Genomic DNA, 12,968 nt, shown 5'->3' with positions numbered 1-12,968 from the left:
ATGGGGGCATCTGCATAAATTTCCACTTTTTGCAGCAATTTTGCACAAAATTGTCTATTTTCCCCCCCCCCCCCTGAAATTCACTTTTCCCAAAAAAAATTCCTGGTGCCGCCACCCAATATGCATTTGGATTTGTTTACAAGAACTTTTGCAACTTATATTAATTGATAATCATGATGAACTTAGTTGTGAATTCTTCAAGCTATTTCATGATAATTATAACCCATTTCCATGAAAATGATAATGATTGTTGTTCAGTGATTAGGTGAACCTTTTAATCCACCATTATTACTACTGCTGACAGTCAAAATGGTCTATTCCAGTTGAAATCCATACACCCCCCACGGAAGACATGACATTTAGGGTCCATAACTTTTTAAAAAATGTTTTTATTTTTTTTGGTTTTTTTTGGAAAAAATCTGGATTTTTAGTCCAAAAAATCGGAATTCCGAATAAAATCAGAAAATTGGCATCTCTAAACTTTTAAGTTCAGAGATGGCAATTTTCCGATTAAAATCTCCCACACAGGGAGTGCTAATTTCAGTCATGGTTACCTGAATGGATGACTCCATTTAAAATCTACACCCCCTGTTTTCCAGGTGTTGTTTCATATCCTTGATATAACAACTGTGCACAGAATATCTCTATACATCCCTTTAATGCACCAATTACCAATACTGACAGTCAATATGTCAATAGAGAATGCAATCAATTTTCATTAAAACACACACATAGTAAAAGTGTCTCTGTGCAGGAATCCTGGGACAGGAATATGACCAAATTGCATTGAAATTATAGTCATTTATTTAATGGGGCTATTCCCGCTGAAATCCATACACCCCTTGTAGAAGACATGACCTTAATCTTATACACTGGGAGTGTGAATTTCAAATGGAGTTTCCTGATGGGCAACTCTATTTTAAATCTACACCCCCTGTGTGGGGCATTCAGATCATGTCTTGCATAAGGTTTGTATGGATTTCAACTGGAATAGCCCAATTAGCAGGGGGGGGGGTTCTCCGAAAAAATTTGTACGGGATGTGCCACGCAGACTTTCGGATGCTGATCGACTTTCTCTATACCTACCTTTTGCTGTTTTTGCTACCCATCAGTATACCAATTTTCAACAAAAAGCACCCAAAAATCACTCAAATTTGCCATATTTGGGCGCTTTTAAGGACACTTTTGCCAAAATCCGCCCAATTGGGCGTATTGGTCTCCACTTAAAACCCACTCATTGATATACTAAAATCGCTGAAAAGGTACCCCAAAACCGTGGCACATCCCCGTATACCTTCAACCAGGGAGAACCCCCTCCAGGATTAGCATGTTTTAACGGGACAATCACCAATTTTAACACAATAATATTTTGTCAAACTGGTTCCACCAAATGATCATCGAGGATAAATATGACAAAGTGATCTAAATGCCTCATGTTTATTTCATAAAATATTGCAAAATAAAAATATGTTTACGAATATCCCAAACGTAAACTACTTGTGTTCATAAAAGTTCATCTGCATTGCTATAAATCATGATTTTGATCCAAACACAAAGAAATCTATTCCTACCTCAGAATTTTCAGTCGACTACTTGTGTTTGTATTCTATTAGCCATAGTTATTAACCATAATTAATAATGCATCATTTGCACTGCAAATAATTGAATTATTGTCTTTATACAAAATTTTCATTCCTTATCGTTGCATGTGTGTCAAATAATTATTATAAAAGACAAAATCAAAACATTAATTTCATTTAGCTCACAACATTGACATTTTTACACCACACACATTTTATACTATCTATAACACATGCCTGCATGCATAGGTATGCTGTTTTACAACACGCCAATTAATAAAACCTGATAAATACAAATCGTTAACAGTCAAATTGCTGCTGGCTGTCAATATGACAACGTACCTGACCTTGACAGCACAAAAGATTCCTCGGGTATAATGATTGATAAGCTTCTAATGTAAAGATATCACTTACACGGAACAAAACACATGTTACTACATGGCATATTACTCATACTTACTGGGAACCATTCAATGAGCGTACGATACCAATATTTATATCTGTTCCATTAGACACACTGTAAGCACGCAACGGCAGCAATTCAAGTTGTCAATGGCATTGACTAATAACACCAATGCTCCAGATTCAATACTGCAAAATTGTTATAACTAGGTCCATTTGATTCTAGCAGGCACAAGTGATTATTTTCCCTTTGAAGCAAATTCACAATATTGCAGAGCTTGATGTTCCCAACAGTTGCATTGTATACATCGTATAGAAGATGATTTTCAATTGACCTCAAATGAGAGAGATATTGCATGCATGTTTTGGCCAATCAAAATGCAGTGTGGATCCAATCAATAAGCCACGATATATTCCCTGCAACAAATCAGCTCACGTGTGAATTCCATTGGTTGCTACGGACCACTATATAAACAGTTTGATCACTACCTCTGCATAGCAACCATTTCTGCTAAATGAAATGTCTGATTGTTTTTTGAACCACACATCTCCATTGGAGCATATCTTTGAAATCAATACAAAGTCCATTGAAATGGAATGGTGATTAAAATCACTTGCCGGTTCAAAATATCTTTCAAAATGGAATAATATTGCTTGGGTACTTATTATGGTTGGTCAATGAACTTTAAAAGCTTATGCCTTTTGGCCATTCTGGCATATGACATAACCGTAGGATACAGCATTAGAATTCATGAAGAATCCATGAATCAATTCTTGTGTAGATTCTTGAAAGAAGATTTTTGGCGGAATCAAAATTGATTTTCGTAAACAGTAGATAACTTGTAAGAATCAAATTATTAATCACAAAAAAATTCCTTACGGTACAGTTTTAACTCTAGGAAAATTTGTAAAAAACCTTTAAGGGCTCTGGTATGAGTGTTTGAGCATTATTCTTTGTGGGACATTAGAGCACATCAGACATATCGAATTGCATTCTGAATACGAAGAATGTCCTTCTGATATCAAATAATTTTGTGAAAATTGCAATATAATACACATTTTATGGCAAATGATTAAAAATTGATACTGTTGATATTTAACAGAAATTACAGTAGTCGAAATAAATTTTATAAATCTAATGATGTGCACTTCTAAAGTGTATGTAGCTGAATGAAAAGCCAAAGATCAATTGAAAATTTTGACCTTTCGTATTGAAGATATGGAAAAATTTAGGTGTTTTGAGGAACAAAAATGTTATCTTCAATATGAAACGACAAAATTTTCAATTGATCGTCAGGTTTTCATCCTATATACTTAAATATCATTCCATTTATAACGTTTACTTCAAGGATTGCTAAATATCACAAATTTTAAAATATCAAATTTTAATAATTTGTCATAAAATTTGTATTATATCTCGAATTTAAAAAAATCAACAATTATTTGATATCAGAAGAACATTCTTCATATTCAGAATGCAATTCGATACGTCTGATGTGCTCTTATTTCCCACAAAAATACTGTCCAAATGCTCGTACCAGAGCCCTTAACAGTGATTAAATTTATAACATTTTTTTTTCACACATTTTTACTATTCAGTTTTGTATTTCTTAATCAAAATGTAATGACTGGTTCACAAATATCTAACTCTAATATCAACAGTGACTTGCACCATTTTAAAAAGATAATACACACCTCTGTTAACATGCAAAGTTTTTCATCTTCTTGATCAACATGAATTGGGCTATTCTGGTTGAAATCCATACCCCTTATGGAAGACATGTCCTTAATCTTTCACACAGGGCGTGTGAATTTCAAATGGGATTACCTAAATTGGTGAGTCCATTTGAAAACTACACCCCTGTGTGTGGGACACCTGTGTGTGGGAAATTAAGATCATGACTTCCATAGGGGTACATGGATTTAAACTGCAATAGCCAACTGACTGGTTTTTTTGATCAATTTGTCAGCAGCAATATTTCATCAATTTGTCATTTCTCCATTCCACTTTTAAGACTTGGTGGAAGAGGGCCCTATCTGTCTGCAATAGCTGCTGGGTGTTATGTGTATACATTCATAACCTCATTAATATATGCGAAGCTTGTAATCCAATCAAAAGAAATTGATTGCCTGACCGCGCACTAATTGCGTTGCTGTGGTCATTAATAACTCACAACTCCCGGAATACACCAAGATGTGTTACAATGACTTCTGCTGCGCGTGTGCGTGTAGACGCTAAGCGCTATGGCAACACACACGCCTACGCGATGCCGTCGCACTTCTGTAATTGGTAGCTCTTGTTGTCGGCGCTAATGTTAAATTCGCCTGGTTGATTGTTTTGTACGGTAGGTAATAACAATAATTAAACTGGTTATATTTAACAGCGTTTCATGACATAAAATAACATAAAATGTCATTTTGATTTGTTCAAAATATCAGATACAACGGTAATGAATGACAATCTATTTTGAGTTTATTGTGTGAAATTGCCGGGTTTTGTTTTGGGCCTCGGTATCTACTTTCTCGGAAAAGTACCTTAGCCCAAAAAAACCACCCTCCGATTTCACACAATGACCTTAAAATAGATGGTGCGCAGTCATTTTTGTCCAAATATAGAATGCAGAAATGGTCAAATGTCTCTATATGGCAGCTATTGCAGATAGGACCTGCTTGCACTCAGTCCTTGATATGTTCTGTATAACAGTATTTCTATCTAGGCCATGGTCTGTGGATGACAAGCCAGGATGAGAAATGTTAAAGAATGCATCACTGCATGTTCAAATATCGATCTTGCTTGGCAGAAAATAGCATTGTAATTTTTGTCCTCTTTCATGTTTCGCATAGAAATACATCTGTTTTATCTCGGGAACTGGCTTGCAGGTAGCACACATTTGTATACATCAATAAACTTTCAATTTCATAGATAAAAGTCACCAATCGCCTCAAGCAAAGACCTTAATTCAAACAGATTCTGTTTGAGTCCAACACGTGTGCTGGATTCGGATACCTGTACGATCTCGCTCGCTATTCGAGGGGTGTCACGGTTTGCCAACAGGGCTAGTTCTACTTGATTCCCAGAGTCCTTCCTTCAACTTGTTAGTATTTTAACAAATTGTAACTTTTATAGCATCATTATTAATGTTTACATCAACATAATTACCTGTTATATATAACATCACATATGCTGCAATAGCAGCCGAAGTGATTTTATTAGTTCTTACCAAAATCAACTGCTGAACTGTTTTAAGAACCACTGAACCAATACTAGGCTTGGTTGTACTCATTTGAATGCATATTTGCATCAGGATTTCGAATATGGTCATGAAAATGTACAATTTGACAATTTCTCTTGGAATTGTTTTAGGATATAGCCCTATTTCATAACATGAACACAAATACACGCTAATTTCTAAGGATGCATAATTCTTTTCGAATTACACTCACATTTACACATTGTATAGCATAGGGGTAGCTTTGGTTTTATGTTTGCAGTCAATATGTAAGTGCAATGCCTTGAGTGCTACCGAGGGGTAACTGGTTATATGTCACTTGTCAGGCGCAGCAATACCATAACAGGTACACACATGGAATAATTTTGTCATGATGGCTTGTAATACTGTAAAACTGGTAATTTTCGCATGTGTAATTTTTTGCACCTTGCCGATTTTGAACTACATTGCTTGTTTTTAATTTTGCCATTTTGAGTTTTCGTATATAGACCTATACATTAAAAGAACATATTTACGTGCTTTTATTTTCGCGGTAGCTGTGTTGCACGCAAAAATTAATGTACCACAAAAATTTCCACTTTTGCAGTACTCATCCTCAACAAATCCAAAAGTAACATATCATTTACTTTATGAATGAGTGTTTTTGAATTGTGTCAATGGAGATGAGGTTGATTTTTAGCTCATAATACATACTTGGCACTTGAAAACAATTCGCTGTTACAGTGCTTACTCCCCATTCCAGAAAAATACAGAACAAATTTTTTTGGAATATTATCATGTTCTGCAAAATGAAACATAGCTCAATCCTAATTATTAATCAAATCATATGGTTAAGTCTGTCTTTTTATTCTACAGAGAACTGAGATGCACATTTTTTCAGCGTTTTTGCTATGAAATTGTGTCAGAACACTTAGCATTCAGGTTTTTTTCTATGCTCCCTGTATGTTAGATGAGAGATAGGATTATAGTAGGGTAGTACGGGGTATTCTAGAATTATTTCAAAAACTTATGCCAAGGAAGTTCTTAAAAGCATAAAACTTGTCCCTATCTCACTTAAAGCCTTAATGTACGATTTCCGTCAAATTTTAATTTTGTTATTCTTTATTCACAATGTTGAAATAATATTAATAATAACTGACGGGAAGGGTTGATGTCCATTTTAAGTTGAAATAACAAGGTAAAGTGAAAGAAACCACACTGGTTATTTTGGCCATTTAACATGCAGTCCGCGTGCAGTTCTATGGAGGACATATTATCATAATTTTTAAATTATGATAATATATGGAACTTTGCTCTATTGAACTAAAAACACAACAACTTTGGCCGATTCCATTTAGGTGCAAGTTGGGACATGTGTAAACATTACAAATGTGCAAAAAAATTAGGGTTGAAAAAAATTAACCAATTTCATATTATAAGATCAGTACATTATGGCTTTAAAGCCATATTATAACATTTCTCAGCAAATGCTATAATATGGCTTTAAATGTATTTTAAAACAATTTTCTCTTTGCTATGACATTAATACAGTACTCATGCTATTTGGGCTGAGAACCTTTGAGTATGAATAATTAATTTGTATTGACTGACTACCCATATATCCTGTGGTAGATATCAATAAATGGGCTATTCCAGTTGAAATCCATACACCCCTTATGGAAGACATGACCTTAATCGCCCACACAGGGTGTGTAAATTTCAAATGGAGTCAACCATTCTGACAACCCCATTTGAAATTCACACTCTGTGTGGAAGATTAAGGTTTTCTCTTCCACATGGGGTGTAAGAATTTCAACTGGAATAACCTAATGCACACAATGCATATCATACCAACTTTATTACTTCCATATCAGGCAATACAATCAAAGTAAATATCACTGATGTGATGTGATCAAGCAAAATCAGTCAGAAGTCAAAAATATTGATTTTCAGATATAGCAAAACGAAGGAAGTATTTCCTTTTTGTTTCCTTTTGTTTTGTAAACTCTTAAACTGCTCATATCTTTTGAACTGATTGTCCAAATTCAATGGGGTTTTCTGTAAAACGTAGCTTTGCAAATGTTGTTTACAATATAAGAAACTGAAAAGTGAATATGTCCGATTTCAGACTGATTTGATCACATCATATAATAGTGCAGTCAGCATATCACTGCACTTTTACTTTCATTGAAATGTAAAATGTTGTTGCACCTGCTTATGTAGTTTTGTAAAATTTACAAAGTGCAAAACAATAAAATTTTAAAAAGTATGCTATCTTCAGTAGAAAGCATTCTTACACAAACATAACCAAATTTTGCATTAAGCATGAGAAATGTTTCTTATATGATGTCATCAATATTCTATGAAAAAATAAATGACCATAGTTTACCAAGAGCAGTATATTAGCCTATGCTATCTTCAGTAGATAGCTCTTAAAACCCTTAATGTTTCTTTGGTAGGCTATCAATAGTTTATTTAAAATGAGATGTTTCTGAGATTTGCTATCATCAGTAGATAGCTTTCCATCTGAAATCTGATGTTTCTTAGATTTGCTATCTTCAGTAGATAGCTTTCCATCTGAAACCTGATGTTTCATAGATTTGCTATCTTCAGTAGATAACTTTCCATCTGAAACCTGATGTTTCAAAGATTTGCTATCTTCAGTAGATAGCTTTCCATCTGAAACCTGATGTTTCTTAGATTTGCTATCTTCACTAGATAACTTTCCATCTGAAACCTGATGTTTCAAAGATTTGCTATCTTCAGTAGAAAGCTTTGCATCGGAAATCTGATGTTTCGTAGATTTGCTATCATCAGTAGATAACTTTCCATCTGAAACCTGATGTTTCAAAGATTTGCTATCTTCAGTAAATAGCTTTCCATCTGAAACCTGATGTTTCGTAGATTTGCTATCTTCAGTAGATAGCTTTCCATCTGAAATCTGATGTTTCTTAGATTTGCTATCTTCACTAGATAACTTTCCATCTGAAACCTGATGTTTCAAAGATTTGCTATCTTCAGTAGATAGCTTTCCATCTGAAATCTGATGTTTCGTAGATTTGCTATCATCAGTAGATAACTTTCCATCTGAAACCTGATGTTACAAAGATTTGCTATCTTCAGTAGATAGCTTTCCATCTGAAATCTGATGTTTCTTAGATTTGCTATCTTCAGTAGATAACTTTCCATCTGAAACCTGATGTTTCAAAGATTTGCTATCTTCAGTAGATAGCTTTCCATCTGAAATCTGATGTTTCTTAGATTTGCTATCATCAGTAGATAACTTTCCATCTGAAACCTGATGTTTCAAAGATTTGCTATCTTCAGTAGATAGCTTTCCATCTGAAATCTGATGTTTCTTAGATTTGCTATCTTCAGTAGATAACTTTCCATCTGAAACCTGATGTTTCAAAGATTTGCTATCTTCAGTAGACAGCTTTCCATCTGAAATCTGATGTTTCTTAGATTTACTATCTTCAGTAGATAGCATTACATCTGAAATCTGATATTTCTCAGATTTGCTATCTTCAATAGATAGCTTTCCATCTGAAAGCTGATGTTTCTTAGATTTGCTATCTTCAGTAGATAACTTTCCATCTGAAACCTGATGTTTCAAAGATTTGCTATCTTCAGTAGACAGCTTTCCATCTGAAATCTGATGTTTCGTAGATTTACTATCTTCAGTAGATAGCTTTACATCTGAAATCTGATATTTCTCAGATTTGCTATCTTCAGTAGATAGCTTTCCATCTGAAATCTGATGTTTCTTAGATTTGCTATCTTCAGTAGATAACTTTCCATCTGAAACCTGATGTTTCAAAGATTTGCTATCTTCAGTAGACAGCTTTCCATCTGAAATCTGATGTTTCGTAGATTTACTATCTTCAGTAGATAGCTTTGCATCTGAAATCTGATATTTCTCAGATTTGATATCTTCACTAGATAACTTTCCATTTGAAACCTGATGTTTCAAAGATTTGCTATCTTCAGTAGATAGCTTTACATCTGAAATCTGATATTTCTTAGATTTGCTATCTTCAGTAGATAGCTTTTCATCTGAAATTGGATATTTCTTAGATTTGCTATCTTCAGTAGATAGCTTTACATCTGAAATCTAACGTTTCTTAGATTTGCTATTTTCTTCAGTCTACAGTTCTTCAATAGAGATTATCCGTGTTCTATAAGCTGCATATCCTACCAGCGACTCCTATACCTTGTTTAGGACTTTCAAAAGAAGTACCTGCATGTGCAACCATGACTATTTCATAATAGCCCGCCAAAGTCATGCAGGTAACTCCAAAGTCGTGCATTGAATTACGTTTAAATGAGGAATACTACGGGAACCAGCACCTTTTGTTGGAAGTCACGCATGAGTAAAGTGGATAACCTCTATTAAATGTGGATTACATGCATCTGAAATAAATGAATATAGTTTACTTCATCCAAGGGATGTTTCTTAGATTTGCTATCTTCAGTACATATCATTAGATTAATTAAGTTTTTGAGGACTGTTAAATTAAAAAAAATTAAAAATATCAAATTTTAATAATTTACCACAAAATTTGTATATTGCAAATTTAAAAAAAAATCAAAATTATTTGATATCATCAGGATATTCCTTGTATTCAGAATGCAATTTGATATGTCTGATGTGCTCTCATGTCCTAGAAAAATACTGTGCAAAAGGTGGGTGTGACCCACCTCTTAAAGAGTTCACATAATTATTATACCTTTCACTTATTATTGTGCAAACGTTGCTATTTGAGCCCTTAAGGAATGGAATAAATCCATCTTCACAAGTGTAATTCATAGCCAGTTCATATTTGTATATTATCTACTAGATAGCTCAAACCCAGACATGCAGAATTCCCAATTTCCAGAAACAAACACTCACCCTGACTACATCAGTGTTCAACAATTTCTAGCAATAACACCACCCAAAAATGAACATACAACACTAGCAGACTATTATTATAACCTCAATAGCAATACATCCCCTAAGCATTTTTAGTTAACATACAGACATTCTCATTGATGACACAGTCTACATCTTAAACAGATATACAAGCTCTTGAGTTCAATATTTCAACTGCTAATGATCAAGCATTTCAATTCTGTATTTGATGTGAAAACAAGAGTGTCAATTCATTTGCCTTGTTTGCTTATTTGTATATCACAGTTCTTCACTTCTTTATTTTCTTAAAAGTGAACTTGGCTTATAAAAGATAAACTGAAACTCACAGATCAGAGAATGTCCCTCTTAAGTGGGCTATTCCAGATGAAATCCATACTCCCCCCTATGGAAGACATGCCCTTAATCTCTCGAGAGTGTGAATCTCAAATGGGGTTACAGTAATAGGTGACTCCATTTGAAATCTATACCCCCTGTGTGGGAGATTAAGGTTATGTCTTACATAAGGGTGTATGGATTTCAATTGGAATGGCCCAATTTTGAATGTTTGGCACGTGGTGTACAAAAACAAATATAGAAAAAGATCTGCTTAGCTTTGACCTAACGGGCTCCCCAAAGTATCCACATAAGCAATTGTATGCAGCTTGCGTAGCCGTATGCTGGCATATGCCTCCCCAAGAGAAAAAGTAAAGATCAGAAAAGGCTTCTTAAAGTTTGTTTTTTTGGCATGGCGTGCAAAAACAAAAAAAAGTTTTCTGTGTAGCTTTGATTTAGCAAGTATTCACAGTGTCTGTATGCAACTTGCATATGCTGGCACCCCTTAAGATTGAAGTAAAGATCAGAGAAAGGTTCCTTAAAAACATTGATGCATGGTGTACAAAAACAAATAAAGAAGTTAGGTTAGTGTAGCTTTGATTTAGCAAGCTCCTTCAGTCTATAATACTAAATTTATTAATTCGTTTTAAACAATTCATTGATGCCAGCACTGGTGGCATCCATTACTGCCAGTAGATAGGATGTCTGGAAAGGTGACCTCAATGCTGTGGGTGGTCTTCCTGTGCTTTTGAATGGGACAGCAGTAACCTTGGCCAATTTTTAGACCAAAATTTTGGATTTTTTTTCTTAGTTTGTGCGAGCATAACAAGATTTTCCATTGACGGAATTTTTTATTTCCGTTGGTAAATATTTTCTAAATTAAGTTTTTCATAACATAATAAAAAGACAGAGACCCCTGCTGTATAATAAACTACCTAAGTAAGTTTTGAGTAATCTTTATCAAAAAAGTGCCTACTCATTTGTGTGGGTACGGTCCATCACCTGTCACTTGGTAGTCTTGTAACATGTCTAATGGCGCTGCCCATGGCCACTCGATGAATTGTTTAATTCAAATGAATCAATTTGTTATTATAGACTGATATTGTCTGTATTGTACTGCATGCAACTTGCATAAGCTGACAAATGCCATCCTGCAAGATTGAAGTACCTATCAGAATTTGCTCCTTCAAGATTTTGATTTCTTGAACATGGTGAACAAAAACAATTAAGAAGTTAAGGCCTACATATTATACATAGCTTTGATTTAGCAAGCTCTCTTTAGTGTCTGCATTCTGCAAGGCTGTATGCAGCTGCTGGCACCCCTTAAGATTGAAATAAAGATCAGGAAAGGCTCCTTAAAAAACACTGTATAAATTTTGTCGATATGGTGTCAAAAACAAATAAATAAGTTAAGGTTGGCGTAGCTTTGATTTAGCAAGGGTCGTGTATTGCTTACATGCAAACTCATGTGACAGAAGTAATAGAGATCAAAGAGTGCCCCTTTAATGCTCTGCGTGCTAGCCATGCGCTTCAATGGAAAAATTTCTAGTTTTGAAATATTTTCTCAAAATATCAAAAGCTATCTTAAAAACTACTGAACCAATACTAGGCTTGTTTGTACTCATTTTAATGCATTTTTCACGCTGATTCCAAATATGGTCATGAAAATTTATATTTCTGAAATTTTTGAATTTTTGAAAAAATTTTGAAACATGTCGTCTGCAGTCGACACCCGCGTGAAGAGAGTTAAGATTGAGATTTTATGGTACTAAAAACAAATATAGAAGTTACAACCTGACAAGCTTTGATTTAGCGGGTTCCTCTTATAGTCTCTGTATTATGTATGCACCTTGCGTATGCTGACATATGCCGAACCCTCCAGATAGCTAGCCGAAATTCAATAGTAAATATCGCACCATAATGCAGACACATGTTTATGGCATATCACAAAGAAGATAATCAATATAATGGGAGTCATGGATAAATGTATTGAACTTGAGGTAGTAATAGAGTGCAGACTAGACAGAACTATCTACATAATATAAAATGGTCTGAGATCATGTTCTATAGCAATAGCATTGAAAATTGCCTGGGGTGGGTGGGGAAGTACTTAAGTTTTGTTTGGGTAGGGATGTTTTTCTGAGAATATGAAAGTACAACGCATGTTTTTCATACCTGAAATTTGGTTCCTATTAAGTGGAAAGGAACAAAATGTGAAAAAAATAACCCAATTTTTGTACCAAAATTGACTGGAATGGAAGCCATTGTTATACCACTTTGCACTTTTCTGATTACTTGCATGTTTATCTGAAAGTACATGTAGATAAATTTAAATTTGTGTATAAATTGGTGAAGGATAAGTCATTCAAATTGTCATTTGGTAGTTTTGAAGTAAAAATTTGGCCAAAAAAAAGAAGAAAAAAAAGAGAAAAGCAGCAGTATTGACAAAGGTGAAGCCCCATTCAAATACATGTATAGCTAATTTCTGTGCAAAAAAATGAATTTCGATGATTTTCTGAATGAGCAAATCACTGAATGGGCCTTTAAAGC

At 34.4% G+C, this 12,968-nt stretch overlaps 1 protein-coding gene across 2 annotated transcripts in view; it reads right to left on the bottom strand.

The window, feature by feature from the left end:
* LOC140138184 (uncharacterized) overlaps positions 1 to 12,968 on the bottom strand; it is a 189,015-nt gene that overhangs the window by 108,297 nt on the left and 67,750 nt on the right. The window contains exon 1 of one of the 2 annotated variants that reach the window (XM_072160108.1): positions 2,041 to 2,343. The exons of the other annotated variant lie outside the window; for it this stretch is intronic. The gene's annotated coding sequence lies outside the window, so the exon portion shown is untranslated. Of the gene's footprint in view, positions 1 to 2,040; positions 2,344 to 12,968 lie in introns of those variants that run through there. 2 annotated transcript variants of the gene reach the window in all.

The sequence above is a fragment of the Amphiura filiformis genome, chromosome 17 (assembly GCF_039555335.1).
Source record: "Amphiura filiformis chromosome 17, Afil_fr2py, whole genome shotgun sequence".
NCBI classification, from domain to species: Eukaryota; Metazoa; Echinodermata; class Ophiuroidea; order Amphilepidida; family Amphiuridae; genus Amphiura; species Amphiura filiformis.
This window is presented reverse-complemented; position numbering and strand designations above follow the sequence as displayed.